Source organism: Alligator sinensis, unplaced genomic scaffold, assembly GCF_000455745.1.
Source record: "Alligator sinensis unplaced genomic scaffold, ASM45574v1 scaffold851_1, whole genome shotgun sequence".
In the NCBI taxonomy this organism is placed as follows: Eukaryota; Metazoa; Chordata; order Crocodylia; family Alligatoridae; genus Alligator; species Alligator sinensis.
In genome coordinates this window covers 225,324-241,771 of record NW_005842410.1, presented here as the reverse complement: position 1 = coordinate 241,771, position 16,448 = coordinate 225,324, and positions in this window count along the sequence as shown.

The following is a 16,448-nucleotide window of genomic DNA, read 5'->3' as shown; positions in this document are numbered from 1 at the left end:
AATTGGCCCCATACAACCCATGAGCCGCTAGTTGAACATCCCTGCCTTTAGAGCAGGGGTTGGCAACATTTTGCAAGGCAGAGGCACTTCAACAGTGTTTAACTCCAAGCACAGGCCACGGTCCAGCCCACATAGCTGCCTCTCCACCTCTCCATTGCAACTTCTGGCCACCCCCCAGGAGAAGTCCTGCACTACTCTAATAGCAGGTGAATTAGAAAACCATGCAGCTCAAAGGAAGCTCACATTTTTCCCTGTGTTTGAATCTTCTCATTTCCTTCAGTGAGCCACAGATATCTTCATCCATTCAGTAGCATAATGATGGGAGGGCAAGCAGGGCATGAACCTTGCGGCGGGGATCCCGGATAAGGATCTTGTCCTCTCGTTCCCCCAGCATCCTCCATTACACCCTTCATTTTCCCAGCACCAGCAAGGAGGGCAGAGAAGTGGAGGCAGCAGGAGTGAGTGAGGCTTCAGTGAGAGGCATTCTGGGCAATGTAGTTCTAAATGCTGAGCTAGTGGCACCAGGGTTTTGTAAGGTGGACTCTGAAACAGGCATAATTGGCAGTGCACTGTGCAGCAGCAAGGGCTGCTCTTGTAGGAGAAGTTACCTCCTTTTTACCACCTCCCCTGCTTTTTTTTCTTTTTCACCACTTGACACATGTCAATGGCAATAAAAAAAAAAAGCAGAACCCCTCCCATTGCTGCTTCAGCACCACGCAATGCTGCCATTGCTGTGCCCTCCCTCTGCACGGCCGGAGGGCTGCATGGAAAGAGGGGGGAGGACAGAGACTTTCCAGGACACAGTGGCAAAAAACCTTTCATAGGTCAAAGGTTCAAAATGAGTGCACCAAGGGGACTGAGAGACAGGATACCAGTCAAGATGGACCTGTGGTCTGACCCAGTAAATGGCAATTCTTAAGTTCTTATAGACTCAAAGAGTTGGAAGGTCCTGTGAAGACACCTAAGCCAACTCCTAGATGCCTACCCAACCTTTTCTTGAACAACTCCAACTCAGATGGGAAATCGTAACTCTCCAACCCTGGTTTTCAAACCAAAAGGAGAAACCATTAGCAACATTGGGGAGGAGAAGTGTAGGGGAGTAGACTGTGATCTTGAAGTCTTTGTTCTTCCTACGCAGTATCAGCAACATTCTGCCCTGAAACAGCAGCCAAGATTAAGTTTATCACTGATTTCACTTGAAACAGATTTTATTTATTGAACAGGTGGTAACACAAACCTTTAAATAGAAAATAAACAGGATGTGCCTCAAAATAAACCATGTCCCACCTGTAGCTGAGAAACTCAGATCAAATCTACTGTGAGCCTAAAGAAAAGGCAAATGTATTATTTCTGTAGATAAGACTTGAATCAGAGTTTTAAAGGGATTTGGGTGCCTAAACTGGCAGATATGCCTACCCTGTAAGCAGTATTGCCAGTTTAAAGCCTCATCCCTAAGTTTCTGCCAGTTGCACACCCCTAAACTTTGTTGTCACCCCTGTTAATGTGCTGCTTGGGGAAAGCTGAGGACCCAAAGCAGTTTTTGCCCCAGGCAGGACTCCTGGGGGCAGGAGGTGCCCCAGGCACCTCTAGTATTCTCTAAGCGCAGCCATGACCGGATAACTTTCATTGCGCACGCGCGCGCGTGCACACACACACACACACACATGCACACACACACACACACACACACAGTTCTCTGTAGGCAGACCAAATTTAGGCCACCAGTACATGGAAAAAACACAGACGAGCGTGCATGTGTGTGACTCAGTGTGGCGACTGTTTTGGAAAGGGGGTGGGCCCTGGGTTCTAGTTTGGACCCATGTACCTAAGAGGGCAAAATCTTCTGCACTGCACTCCATCCATCGTATCCAACGATTATTAAATGCAAGACTCAGTGGCTCACCTTCAAAAAGAGCACTGGAGAGGGGACTGGATAATGCCCAACCTGTGGAGCTCTGTGTTGGGATGTTAGATAGTTTTAAACCTTCTCTGGGTGCGAAGCCTAGAAGCTGTGCCTCTTGGGTAAGTATACTAAGCACGGAGGTAGCAGGACTACAGATCCCTTCCTAGTGGTAAGGTCACTTTGCTATTTCTAAGTGCTCTTAAGTTTTGGGGACCTGGCAAGCTCTGGGCTGACAATTCCATAGGCCACAGCCTGTCTGGGGTTCTCAGTTGCTCTTCTAAACTATCAACTGCTCTTTAAACACCCTAAGGTGCTTGGACATAAAGTGCTCTAGGATGGAGATGGGCAGCCACGTTTACGTGTAGGCACCATACGTTAATTCCACTAAAGGGGCTTGGCCACAACTATCATTTTAGGCACCTGAGTCTAAAACTTAGTTCATATCTCCTCAGCATGGCGGTTCTTTAATATTTGTCTAGACAGCAAAATGAAGGTGTGATAGCATGCATTAGCTCTAGCTAGCATAGGAGACAACAGAAGTGAAGGTGCAGTAGGACAAGTTCTAACATCCACTACTAGTAACTACAATATGAACCCAGGGTCCTTAAAGAAATGTCCTTTGACTACAAACACTGTCTTAAGGGCCATGCTTCTATGTCTTCACTGGCACTGTTACACATACAAGGTAGATAAACCCAATTCATGCTGTAGGGACACTCATTATGCGGTGCAGATATACCTAGTTTAATTCTTCCTGTGTAGTGTGAAGGGAACCTACACACTACCTTGACACTGTAACTTCCACTTGATGACTAGGTAGCCAAAAGCTAAGCACAGCAAAGCTGATCCTGAATCCCCTTTGTAGGTTTAGCTGCCTGGCAGTTACGGTTTTGAGCCAAAAGACAGCTGCAGTCAATGGAAAGACTCTTATTAATGCTACTGTGCTAATATAAAGATCAGGCATTATATTAGCAAATTTAAAAAGTAGTACATTTAAGCCATAACAATTTCACAGCACCCCTATAAGGGAAGTCCAAAGCCTGTCTCCTCATCCTTCCTGAGTAGAAAATATTTCAGAATTATTAAGACCCCAAACAACTAAAAGATTGAAGTTCTTACTTTTTTAAATGCCTGGCCTCCACAGTGAAATCCAAAATTAGGTTCCCAGTATAATGCATCAGGGAAAGACACAGACCTCTGAGAATGGGAGGCACACAAGGCAGCATGCCAGCTCCGTCAGCTAGCCAAGTAGGAAATGGAGTTCTGGGATTTATGTTAAATCCTCTCTTGCTCGGTCTCTCACTTGCTCTCTCTGAACTTCAGGTACTGGGGAACGCAAATGTTGAAAACTAGTGGTTTTAGGGAGGTCTAGGTTAGAGAAATTGCATAGCTAAATTGAAGTTAGGCACTTATGGTCATCTATTTCCCTTGGTGCATCTAGGATGGAAGTGTCTGGCCATTTTTTGCCCCTCCTTTATATTTGGGACACACAAACCTACGTACAAGGTGCGTCTACATGAGATGCTACTGCACAGTGGTTACTGAGCATTTATTTAGTACTTGTATCAAGGTTGAGCAACTGACTGTGTGGCCCAGCCAGGAGCAGGGAAAGGTAAGTGGGGTCCCAGCCTGGCTGGGTGCTGGGAAGATTGGAGCCCAGGGAGCTCCTCCAGGGGTACGAGTGGGCTCCCTGCATCTCTGCAGAGGTGGCAAAGGAGGCTGCCGTTGCACCTCAAGCCCTGCTGCAAGCTGGCCACATGTGGGCATGACTCAGCTAACCAGTGGGGACTCATGAGGGGGGCTCCTGCCACTGGGCACAGCCTGGCAGAGGCCCCGGGGGTCCATTCCCCACCCCGACCTGTGCTCCAGGCACAGTGGGCCACCTGCAGCAGCAGCCACCTCATCCCAAGCACAGGTTGGGGGAGCACTGGCCCCAGGACCTCTGCCAGGTTTTACCCAGCAGCAGGACCACCCCGCTCCACATGCCCCTGGATGACCAGATCTTCCCACACTCAGCAGGGCTGGAGCCCCATCCCACTTCTGTGCCGCCGCTGCACTGAGTGGTTAGGATGGGCGTCGGGCCCTGGTCTGGCTGGGTCTTGAACTCTCTGCGGTCCAGGGGAACTTGGGCGGGGGGCTCCCACCACTGGGCGTAGCCCTGTAAAGGCACCGGAGGCCTGTGCCCCTCCCAAGTGCTCAGGACAAGGCAGCTGCTGCTGCAGGCTGCCCACTATGCCCCGAGCACAGGTAGAAGAGGGAAATGGACCCCAGGGCCTCTACTGGGCTGTGCCAGTAGTGGGAGCCCCCCCCCACACACACACACACACTGCCAGATGGGGTGCAACTCAGCACAGCCATGGTACAGAAGTGGGATCAGGCCCCAGACCCAAGCCCAGCCCAGCCAGGTCTGGGCACTCCACGGTCCAGAGGGACGGTGTGGAGGCTCCTGCTTGAATGTTAGAGCACTATGCTAGAAAGTTCAAACCTCCCCTGGGATAGGGAAGCCTAGAGCTCCAGGTCCTTGGGCTAGGGCTCTAACCACTCAGCAGCTGGGGCTAAAATGGGGCACTCTGCCTTCTATTTAACACCTGTTAATAACGGATTCTGGCCATCCACATTTTTTACCTTAGATACCAGTAGGCTTCCTCACTGGGTACATCTGCATAGCCTACTGCTCATGCTGAATCTCCACATGTCCTCAGTGCTGGGGAAACAGAATTGCTACCAGCACATTACTGACATCCTGGGGTCTTAGATAGCTGAGAAACTGTTATTTAGGTGTGGAAAGGGAAACAGGGAAGCCCTTTTGTGGCTTTGGATGCAAGTGACTTGCCTTAGGCCACAAATTGAGTCGGTTGTAGAGATGGGATTTGTATGCAGAAGGTTCTAGGTCTTCATCAGCCCCAAGTCTAGGACATATATAGCTGTTAGTATGTGATTTATCCAAAGCAAAATGCTATGCTGTACTAAGGACTCAGTACACTGGACAATGCCATCAAAGATAGTACTTCCCACAACTTAGATGTTTTCCATAAAAATATCTACAAGTAGTACAGAGTCAGCACTTAAACTATACGTTTTCCCATACTGTTTACTTTTGATAAAAACAATGAATAAAAAGGGCATGGAATACAACTCAATTTTATACCTCAATTTTCAATATACAGAGGAAGTCTGTACATCAGAAAACAGGAACGTAACAGCTTAGAGACAAGAGACAAAGGTTGCATTTTACATTACACGGCACCTTGTTGTAACAAAAAGAGTCTAAAGACCCAAAAATCAACATTCCCAAATAAAGAACACAGTCAACATGTATTTCAAGACAGTCATGCGGTGCTCATTCTTCAGTAGAAAAATATTTGTTTGTTCAACTCATATTATTACCAGAAGGCATAAAATAAAGTAATCATTAAAATCTGTCAGTTCTTGCACATAAAGATACTAGTAAATAGTCACGTAGTCACAATAAAATGTTTTATTCCTTGTAAATATTTCAAGTGTGAACCCTATTCAGAACAGTAACAAATGTAAACCAAATGTATCCATTAATATCCATGTCTAAAATAGCTCTATCTTATATATGCAAATCCATATATATATTATTTACATTTCATCTCATCAATCACAAATCACAAACACTTATCACAATAGGAAACATTATACAAAGAATAATATTTAACATTCAAACATCTAAATTTATATGACAGACACATTGAAGTAGAACATAGACATTTGTTCCTTTATCAGTTTCTCCTGCCTTACATGAACACTACAAAAGCTGGTTAAAATAAAACTCAAACAGCCTAAAAATAACAAGGGAGATGAGTGTTAAGTGTCTAAAATTATATTAAACCTCCTGCCTCAATTGAAAAATGCAAACACTTATTTAGAGATAAAACTTAATTTAAAAAATGCACTGTATAAAATTTTGGCGTTCTACAGTTCTAGGCTAATAATTCTAGGAGGGATAGAAAGTGATTCTAAATAGAGAGGAGTCAGAACTGGAACACCATATTTGAAACCCATACAAGGAAACTTCTGAGAAGTTTGAGTACAACTCACATCTCAGACCTGTAATACTTCTGAACCTGAATACCAACGCCAAAAGTGGAGAGTTAAGAGACGGAACCAAATCCAGACCCAAATTCTGAAACTCAACTTCCACCCCTCTCCCCCCGCCCCCACCTCAGTTTAAAACTACCTAGGCTCTAAAAGACTTCCAACTCAAACAAAAATGAGAATAGACTTCATAGATACAGACCCCTGGGATATTTTTTGATCTTGGTCTTGGATCTGGAGTAGACAGCTGCCAGGAAGGCAACTCTAGTTTTGTTAGAGTCTAAAAATGAAGCTCTTCATTCAAGAACAGATTCTCAGTGAAAAAATGAGAGAAAATTCTTCTGCCCTACATTCCCCCTCCTTTCAACAATTTCATACTATCTTTGTGATGATGCACCTCCAATCCAATCTGCTGACATCAGCTTGAGGATCTGGTCATTTTTCTCACTTTGTAGAAGTAGGAGCTGCTGCCAACGCAAGCACTAGGACTGACGGTTAGGGACTCACTCATCATGATTAATGAACTACGGCTCTAGTACTTGAGTGTGATAGGAGGTGTCGTTCATACACACCCCCTCCCCCTGCCGGGCTGACTTTAACCACGGAACAGCCCCTAAGCCAACCTCCACAGCCTACTCAACAGGCTAGCATTTTCAATTTAGACCTTGCCCCTAGTGTGTACAAAATTCAAACCATTCAGCATCAATTTGAATGACACCAATACTGTCAGAAACTCACACTCCAGCAGCTCTGTCTAATTTCAGCCTAACTAGACCTGCCCTGGTATACTCAAGCTATCATTGGGCACATCTACACATGCATTACTGCACCATAATCACAGCACATTAAGTTTAGTACATGTAATAACAGGTACTAAACTTAATGCGCCATAATCGGTGCTACTGCACAGCAGTGCCAATGCACGGTTTTTTACTAATATGCAGTAGACTAATTCTACTGCACATTAGCACAGCTTTCACTGTGACATGCTAATGTGCAGTAGAATTAGTCTACTGTACATATGCTGTAGATGGTTCTTCTGCTAGACCTAGATGGGTGTGTCCCAAAAACCTTACATCTAATTCGTTATTTCAGATATTGCCACAGTCCAACTATTGTTCCCTTGCAATTTGCATGTCTGCACAACAAAAATCTCCAGAGATCGCCTCAGAATTCAGAGCAAGGCCCTGATTTTTAAACAAAACATCAAAACATTTTTTCAAAAACTTGGCTTTTCCAGTTCTTTTGGTTTTTATCCTTGAATTCTTTATAGTTAGAGTGTAAGCTGGGATTTTCAAAGGACATTAGGCCAGGCAGATAGTCAAACCCCACTGAAGCAAAACAGTGATGTGCCTAAAGTGGGTATTGCAAACTTTGTGCGTCTCTCTCTCTTCTTTACAAAGCCTGTACAATCCCGAATGCCCACCCCTTGGCCATACATCTGCAATCTAGTATAGGGGTGGCCAACTTGCAGCACAAATGCTACAAGTGGCATGGACAGAAGCTGTTTCTGCTTCCTGTCCGGGGCTCCCAGCCTGATCTCATGTTTGGCTTTCTGCTTCCAGCCCTATCTGCTGCTGTGCTGCCTGTCCCCACCTTGATTTGCAACAAGCAAGGAGCACAAAGTAGGAAGCAGAAAGCAGATCAGCAGTTCAGGCAGAGGAAGGAGATCAAAATGGCACTCAAGGAGGGTGTGGGGTTAATTTGTAGCATGTCTGCCAAAAAGATTCGCCTGTACTGCTCTAATATAAATTCCTTTTGACATGGGACACAGAAGGCTGAGTCATCTGTGAGACCATGCTAAAACTCCCCTCACTGCTACCTGGCAGTGTATAAAATGTCAGGAATAGCTTTTTATACAATGACACTATCTTTCAGGCAGGACTTTGGAAATTCCTCTACTAGAATACTGCAGTATTATTTTTCAAAGGCACCTGCTGTACATTGACTTGTCCTTAATCCTGTTGTCACTATTTGCTGCTCTTACCTACTAGTCTTCTTCACACCCTCGAAGCCAGCCCCACCTCATCTGTGTCTCAAATTCCCAGTAATAACTCTTCATTAATTTCTAATGTGTGTCTGGTGCTGCCAGCTCCAGGATCCTAGCAGTAAGGGACAAAGTGAGGAAGACCAAGCCAACACAGCCCACTGGCAGAAATAAAGAAAGAATATGGCCCTATCTACTACATAGTGATTCAACTTATTCGTTGCATGTTGGAACCTGACATCTCCAGAGGTCGTATCTGCTGATGAGGACAATCCATTTTGTTTTGTGTTGTTTTGTATAAGATACTGGTTTGGCTTAACTCACAAGAAAGTAAAGTTGAATTGATGATACCATAGCAGAGGCTGGTATTTTCTAGGGATTTCACAACATAACTTGGTATTGGCAGATTGCTCACACGTGCAATCTGCTGTCTCGTGTTATTTGTCCTGCCATGCTTTCCTCAAAGAATCTGTCATTTATTAGTTTAATAAAATGCTTATATTACATACACATTCATGAATGCAATGGGCTAATGGAGAAGAATTTTTCCTAGAGGCTCTTTATACAGCACTAAAGATGAAGCATGTTACAAATTGAAACTTTCATTATGTTCTCCCTTAGCTTTTCTTATAATCAAAGCTTCCTAAGTGGTGAGCCTAAGTATTCACACAGTTTAAATACATTACATATTATATTATTAGCCTGAATGCAAATTCAACACATTTTTCTTGTCATCAGGTTCCATCAATTCACAGAAAGTCCATAGAAGATTTGCTTTCATCTATCAAATCCTGGTCACCGATATTCCAGACCTTTAAAAGACACCGTGCTATGGGAGCGGGGGGAGGTTTGGGGCCAGGGGGGAGGCTTGCAGAGATGAGGGGTATCTGTCAGATTAGGCATTATACTAAGTTCATCATCACTTATCACCCCTAAAGGTCCCATGGCACTTTTCATTTATCATGGTTACTTGAGCTGAAATTTGACCAAGATATCATATTTTTCTTTCTTAGATAGGCCTTGAAATTTCAGTTCAGGAGGGTTTTCTTCTTCATGCCCATATCTTCTGTGCAGTCTTGCAGTGTGATGATATGCTGATTCTCCATTTCAACTCAGCGTTGACAGACTTTCAAGTGTGTGTAGAATGATCTATTTGTATAACAGATCGTATGGCAGCTGTGACCCTTTCCGTATGAAAGGATTCTAAATGTAAATAAATCTGAGATAATGCCGTAATCTGACAAGTCCCTTGATTTCAGTGGGAGTGAAGTTGCCTAAATGACTTGACAAATCTGGGCCTTTCCACTATAGTCATTTCAGCAAAAGGAAAAAAGGCTTCCATGCATGCATAATCTACAAAATGTATTCATTTAATTGTGCTGCAGATGTTTCACAACCTGATCAAACTGGTGTGAATCAAGCATAAGTAAAATAAGAGTCCCTTTCAGCCCTGATTCTCTATGATTCTTTTCTATGAAAAACTATATGATCTGATGTTGAACAAAAGAGGCTAAATCAATAAAGAAAAGCATAGGGGTCTGCCCAAGTTATTTGCTTGGGAGAACTCCCAGGATTAAATTTTCAAAGGTACTTGGGTACTTAAGAGGATTTTTATATATACCTAAACTATTTTCGGTACCTAGATGCTTTAAAAATCAAAAAAAGTATCTATTTACAAACCTAGGTTCCTAAATATCTTTGAAAACCTTGCCCAGTGCTACCATATTACAATGTAACTTAGAGACATTCCATTTTCTCTCACCTGAAAGAATGCCACATAACTCCTTTAAATGCCTAAAAAATGCCATAAAATCCACTGAAGTAGTTATGTTTGAAAGTATCTTACTGAGTAAGACTATCAAAATCAAAGAGGCATGTACACAGAGTACAAAAATTGTGTGTAATGCCATATACTATATTTACTGGCATATCACATGCACCTTTTCCCCCACAAAATTAGCCTGCTAAAAGTGGGGTGCATGTCTGAAGCAGAGAAACTAACTTTTCTTTCCAGAATAAAAGCATAGAGATGTAACACGGCTGTTGCTTCTCTTTCCTTTCTTCCCACCACACCCACATCAATGGAGGGGTAGAGTATAGCAGGGACAGTCCAAAGTGGGTGCAGACCCTTTGATTCCTGGTCTACTCAAAATTTAAAATCAACTATCCAGCAGCAACAGTAGTGGCATTTCTATTGCAGCAGTGCTGAGGGAATCTGTTGACTTCAAGGCACATTACAATCTATCTGATTCCTGATGACTGTTTTTCACTCCACAGCCATCTCTCCTTTTTAATGATCTTGATGTTCCACTGATCAAGCCATCATTTCTTTTGTAATTTTGCCATCTGTTAGTTACTCCTGATCTCACTTCACCTCTTTCACAGCCCTTCATACTGTTCTCAAATATTTTCAAGATCCTAGGTCTAACCACAAAGTCCACTTTTCAGTAGCAACTAAAGTTTCAGCTTTTGATGGAGCAGTCAAGAGCTGCTGACACTTAAAACTGTATCTTTTGTCTGAGTAGGAACAAGAGGTCGAGTGAGGTAAAGATTAGGCTCTGTCCCTGCTCTATGCAGCCATAACTCTGGAAAAATCTTTTTTTCTTGATAATTTAAGAATGATATTGTATCCATGATAGTCCAAAAATTATGTGATAGGCAAGGCTTTCTTAGGGTGAAATCTTTCATTGGACCAACCAGCTGATGAAGGATGTTTTGAAAGCTTGTCTAGCTTTAGCCCAACTACATAGTCGGTTCAAAAAAAGATATCACTAAGAAATCCCCTTTTTTCCTCTTCACCCTGCCTTCCCAAAAAAAAGGTACATATCTCATTCGGAGGTGTGTCGCACATGAGAAAATATGGTATTAGAGTTGAACCAACTATTGCATAGGCTGTCTGACATGCCAGACCACTATTATGCCTAAAAGACCTGGTGAAAGGCAGCAAAGACTAGAATTTTCTCTGGCTTCATCCTCCAGAGCACTGCTTCAAATCTTGCCACTTTCAGTACACAGTCTTAGTGTAATAGATTTATTCTTGGAAATAGCATTAATTTTCAGCAATGACAAAGCACAATATTGTCTTGCATCTTGGAGGGTAGATCACCTTATGTATGTTAGGAAGTTTCTGGTAACTCGCACTGAAGTTAATGGAAGTTCTGGATGTATCGAGAATATAGGATCAAAGGACAAATCCTTCAACTGAGTCTCCTAGGACAAATTAAAAAGTTAAATATGTCTGAAAAGGGGGGTTAGGACAGAGCTTTGGTTTGTGGAGATACCATATAATAATCTCAAAGTGCAGTCGAGGTCTCTTGTTCCTTTTTTTGTGCGCAGTGTAGAAAGTATTGCATATTTGTGTGTACCTATAAATCTGTGTGGCAATAGCACTTCTATATATAACAGTGATCTATCATGGGCTTATAGGTAGGCCTGAACTTGCCTTGGTCCAGCACTGAAAATTCAAGGCCTGGAGATAACATTTTTAATTCAAACTATTAAGAAAAAGGCTGCTTGGTATTTATAACATTATAAAAAAATAGAAGCTTCCCCTTTCTTTATGCTCCCATGCTACAGGGAAAACCTCTGCCTCTTAAAATGGAATTATCTAGTTCCATAATGCAAGTGAGGCTAGTATAGTATTTTATAACAAACAATTAAACAATTTACAACACAGCCAAGAGGGGGAGGTTATGATCAGCTACAGTTTAACCTCTGTAGCCAAGTTCTCAGCATAGTAGTGTACGTATGTTTAACATTACTAGGGCAAATTCTGGCCAATATGTAGCTTTTTGAAAACATAAGTTTCTGTAAAATGGAAAGCCTGCAGAAAGGTGTGTGATGATACACAAACAGGTTTGTCTTTTCAATAAATATACATTGCATCCTGATCCTAAATGGCTTGCACCATCGTGCTAGTGTATAGGAACATCAAACTGAAGTCAGACAGACTAGACATTTTTCCTTTTTCTAGGAGAGCAGTGTGACTTTTCTATTTGCATTATCCAAGATGCAAGAAATGCAAATAGGAAATAAAAATAGAAATATTAAAATAAACTAGATTGCATCTGATATTTTTGGAAATGGTATTAGTAACATTTATGAGGGCTATGCAAGGATGTTTATTTTGTATTTATGTTACTAATATGGCTGTGGGTATGCACACCTACACAACTATCTAACCTGACAATGTATTGAAAATTCTAACTCTTCATATTAAAAACACATCAGCTAAAGAATCTAAAGAGCCCAAAAGTTGTTTCTCTGCCCTTGAATAGCCATGCAGCAATGCCCAGCGATTACTCTGAGTCATATGTGGGGAGAAAGAGGTCTGTAGGGAACTGTAACCTTTTAGAGGATCTGGAAGATAACTATTCCTGGTAAATGTATTCAAACACGGTGATAAAAGCTAGCAACAGCTACCAGGAAGAAGAGGCTGAATTGATCACTGCACCTAACTCCATGCTATGTAATGCTACTGCAAAAATTACAATTACAATCATACATTAAATTCGACAAATCCAAATGCCACAGTAGCACAGTGTTCTGCCTCAGCTGAACAGGATCAGGGCTTAGTGAGTGACTTCCTGTTAGTGCACGATGGCATGGCACCATCCTGCTCACACACAATAAGGCAATGTTGCAAAGTGCAAAAAAATTCTTAATGAACCAGGACTTGTGGTAGAGGTGATATCTTTCATTAGACCAATTAGATTTTTGCAAAAAAAAAAATCTTCAATTGCAAGCTTTCAGGCACAAGCACCCTTCAACAGTTCATTTTATATGCAGATTAATCTGTTCCAAACAGGAGATTTTACCACACCTTCAACTCTCCTATGAAATATGAACTTTCATTTCTACCCAGGAGAACTTTTACAATCTTTTCTCCTATGCCTGAAGAAAGGTGCTTATGCACCAGAAGCTTACAATTAAAGACTCCAGGGTTTTTTTGCAAAAATCTACTTGGTCTAATAAAAGATACAACCTCTACCACAAGTTCTGATTCCTTTTGCCTCTAGACCAATATGGCTACAACCTGGATACCTGAAAAAATTCTTAATACAGCTTGTAAAGAACAATTTTTCCAACTATTCAATTGGTCTAATAAAAGATATCATATTTACCCAAATAACCTTGTCTGCCTATGCCCTTAGACCAGCACAACTACAACCTACATCCCTTAATACATCATAACAATAGTTCAGCATTAGTGTGACTGTTATTGCATACAATGCAGAGAAATACATGCTGCTCAAGTCCAAATACTGGCCCTCTTGTTACATGGTTATTACCACAAGTACCTAAAAAGTGCAGAGCCACTTTTTTAAAACTGTGATCACACAAGGAAAGAAACATAAGAAAACTTTTCAGTAAATCAGATCACTAATATGCATTTTAAACATTAAATACAAATAAATATATAACTTAAGAGCCAACCCCATGGAGATCTCTTATCAACTCCACTAGCAGTCCCACACATGCTGAGCTGGTAGAGCTGGGTCTGCCTGAAACCAGCCCAAAGAAGCAGTAAGAATCTGGGGTATCATCATTCTTTTGAATACATATTTACAAGCCAGACTGTAGCTGTCCATCTGTTAATGAATAGCCACTTCATAAAACGGAGTGCATATGCTGGATAGACCACTACTGTCCCTGAGGAAATATAAATAACACCAAGGGCAAAATAGTGCCTTGCTATAGCTTCAAAAATGTGACTTCGAGCCCTGTTCAGGACATATGTCAAAGGCTTTCCCCTCCCCTGTGTCAACCCAGCTGTAATGAGCAGCTGTTCATTTGGGCTGGGGAATCAAAAGGTGGCTGGATGTAATGAGCCACACCAGTCCCAGATGTGCACTGGCCACAGAAATGGATGTGTCTTCATCATGTCAACACAAAAGGTAGCTAGGGGCAAGTAGCTAGAGCAACCTCTGGCATGAAAGTTAATAGTGGCCACTGTCAGCTCTCATATGTTTTTTATTTATTTAGGCACTGTTAATGTTAATTGTTAAATCACTACTACGGACACACTAAAATAACTTTAAAGGCCAAATTCTGCTCTCAGATAGACACCTTAGACTCCCACTGAAGCCATTGGTTAAATTTACACCACTACAAAAAAAATCACACACTGTTGTGAGTTACAGCACATATCTCCAAGTAGATTTGGCCCTAAGGCTCAGACTTAAAAGAAATTCTGACTGACAAAGAATCTGTCAGTACCTAAATCATGTAACCAAGTTGTTTCTGACAATCCTCAGAAGCCCCAAACTGAAATATGTTCTTCCTAGCCAACATTTTGGTTTTTCTATAATTCAAGCATATTGGTGTGTTACTGTAGGTTCACTGGCATTGAGTTATGTTTTAAAAAAAGCATTTTGTCCCAAGATAAAAAATATAATGTTACATAGACTAACAATGGACATAAAATAGGTCAAGCTTTTGAAGCATACAGTATCACTTTAACTCTACAAAATCAAAATATCTTAAAATTATGGCTTAAAATATACTCCTATAGTCACAGTACATCCCATTGTGAGACACTAAAGACAGCAGAATTCTACATAGCATAGTTCTGCAATAACAACATAGCATGGAATTCATTTTAATTTTAATTTTAATTCTAACAGAGTGATTTTGATCCTGACATCAATTTTTATGTATTTTTGGAGGTACAGGCAAAGATCCTGATTTTTCAAAAATGGCCATTAATTTTGGGAAATTGGATTTTGGGGTACTTTGGCATAAGAAACATGGGACCTTGTTTTCAGCTACCTACAACTCCAGCCAAAGTCAATAAGAGATACAGGTACCCAGTGCTTCTGAAAACAAGGACCCATGCATCCGAAATTGGGTTCCCAGAAATAGAAACTCCACAAATTAGTGGACTCTTGAAAATGTTGGCCTCTGTTCTCCAATTAGTAGGCAAAACCAGGTAGTCATATGACTATTGCCCTGACACTGCAAACACATGCACAATTGAGTAACTTTACCACAGACCCATTGACTTCCAGTGGGCTACTCATATCTGTAAATTAAGCAGGTACATAAGTACTCATCAGGGAGCATGTACTGACACAAGATTATGCCTGTAAAAGAAAGTTTGTAAAATCAGATATGAATTTTCTTGCTTATGCACTTAAGATCCTTAATAATATATTAGTATAGATTTTTGCAGTTCTATGCACTTACGTATATACATATATTTGTGTAAATAAATCATGTATGTATTACATGTACACACATACACACACACAACATACATACACTTTTCCACACACATTCAAATTCTTTATCTTTAAATACAATGCCTCATCTCAATAATCACTGGGATTTGGTACCAAGTTCTTCCAGGATTACAGAGCTATAGAAAAAGATACACTTGATATGGAAAAAGAAAGTGAATTTCTGAACATTACAATCAAGCCTTAAAAAACACACCATGCTACCAGCTTTTCCAATTAGGAATCAGAACATTGGAATGAATCTGGTATAAATATGATTAATAATGGCAGCTTTTGGATAAGCATATTTTAAACAAAATGTGTGAATTATTTTAAATTGAAATTAGTACTAACTTAGGGTGAGCACAAAGTCATTTCCCACACAAATCACTGCTGCCCCCCCTTTTTTTTCTGTTCAAGCTCCTGCAGACGTTCCTCCCGGAATTGAGCATGCTGAGTTCCCACTTTGTGGGCCGTCTCCGTGGCTGCAATGTCAATCTGTGCATATCTGGTTGCTCCACTACCTGAAACAAGAAACAAAACCATGAAATCCACTACAGGATCAAGCACTGCTGGGAAAAGTCAGTCCAGGGGCCTTCTGTTCTGCCAAGTGCCACAGCTTTAACAGAAGTTGACAAGACTCCCACCCGACCAAGCCTCTAGCGTGATGATTACAACACTGTCCTGGGAAATTAAAGATGTGGGGTTCAACCCTTCAGGCTGAGGAGAGCAAGAAACCAGTCTCCTACTTCTTGGGGGAGTACTGAAACCACCAGACAACACCTGCTGGGTATTTACAGAAGGTAGGAACCATTGGCAGGAAGGTAGAAAATGACTTTGGATCCTGAGTGGACAAAAGTGCCTGTCTGCAGTCCCAAAGCTCAACAGAAGGGTAGGAATTTCAGAGACACCCCTGTGCTGCGAGCTGCCAGTAAGGTTGCATCCATACGAGCACAGCTGTGTGGTATGTGGTGTGGCAGACACATGTGCAGCGCCACATACCACACATTCAGTTGTTCTCTGCACTGCAAGGGAGCAGCATGGAGGGTTTTTTTGACCCCTGGATATTCAGGGATCAAACGAACAGCCAAGAAAAAAGCGGAGTAGAGTGCACAGCGGCAGCATGCGCCACCCAAAACTGGAGCCTATCTGGCCAGAGCCACATGCCGTTGCTGGCGAGGCTCCATGCAGCAGAAGTGACATGGCTGCAGCCTTGGGAGGCCTCCAGCAACCCAGGTAAGGCTGCTGTGGTCAGCCCAGTGCTGGCCCCAGCTTT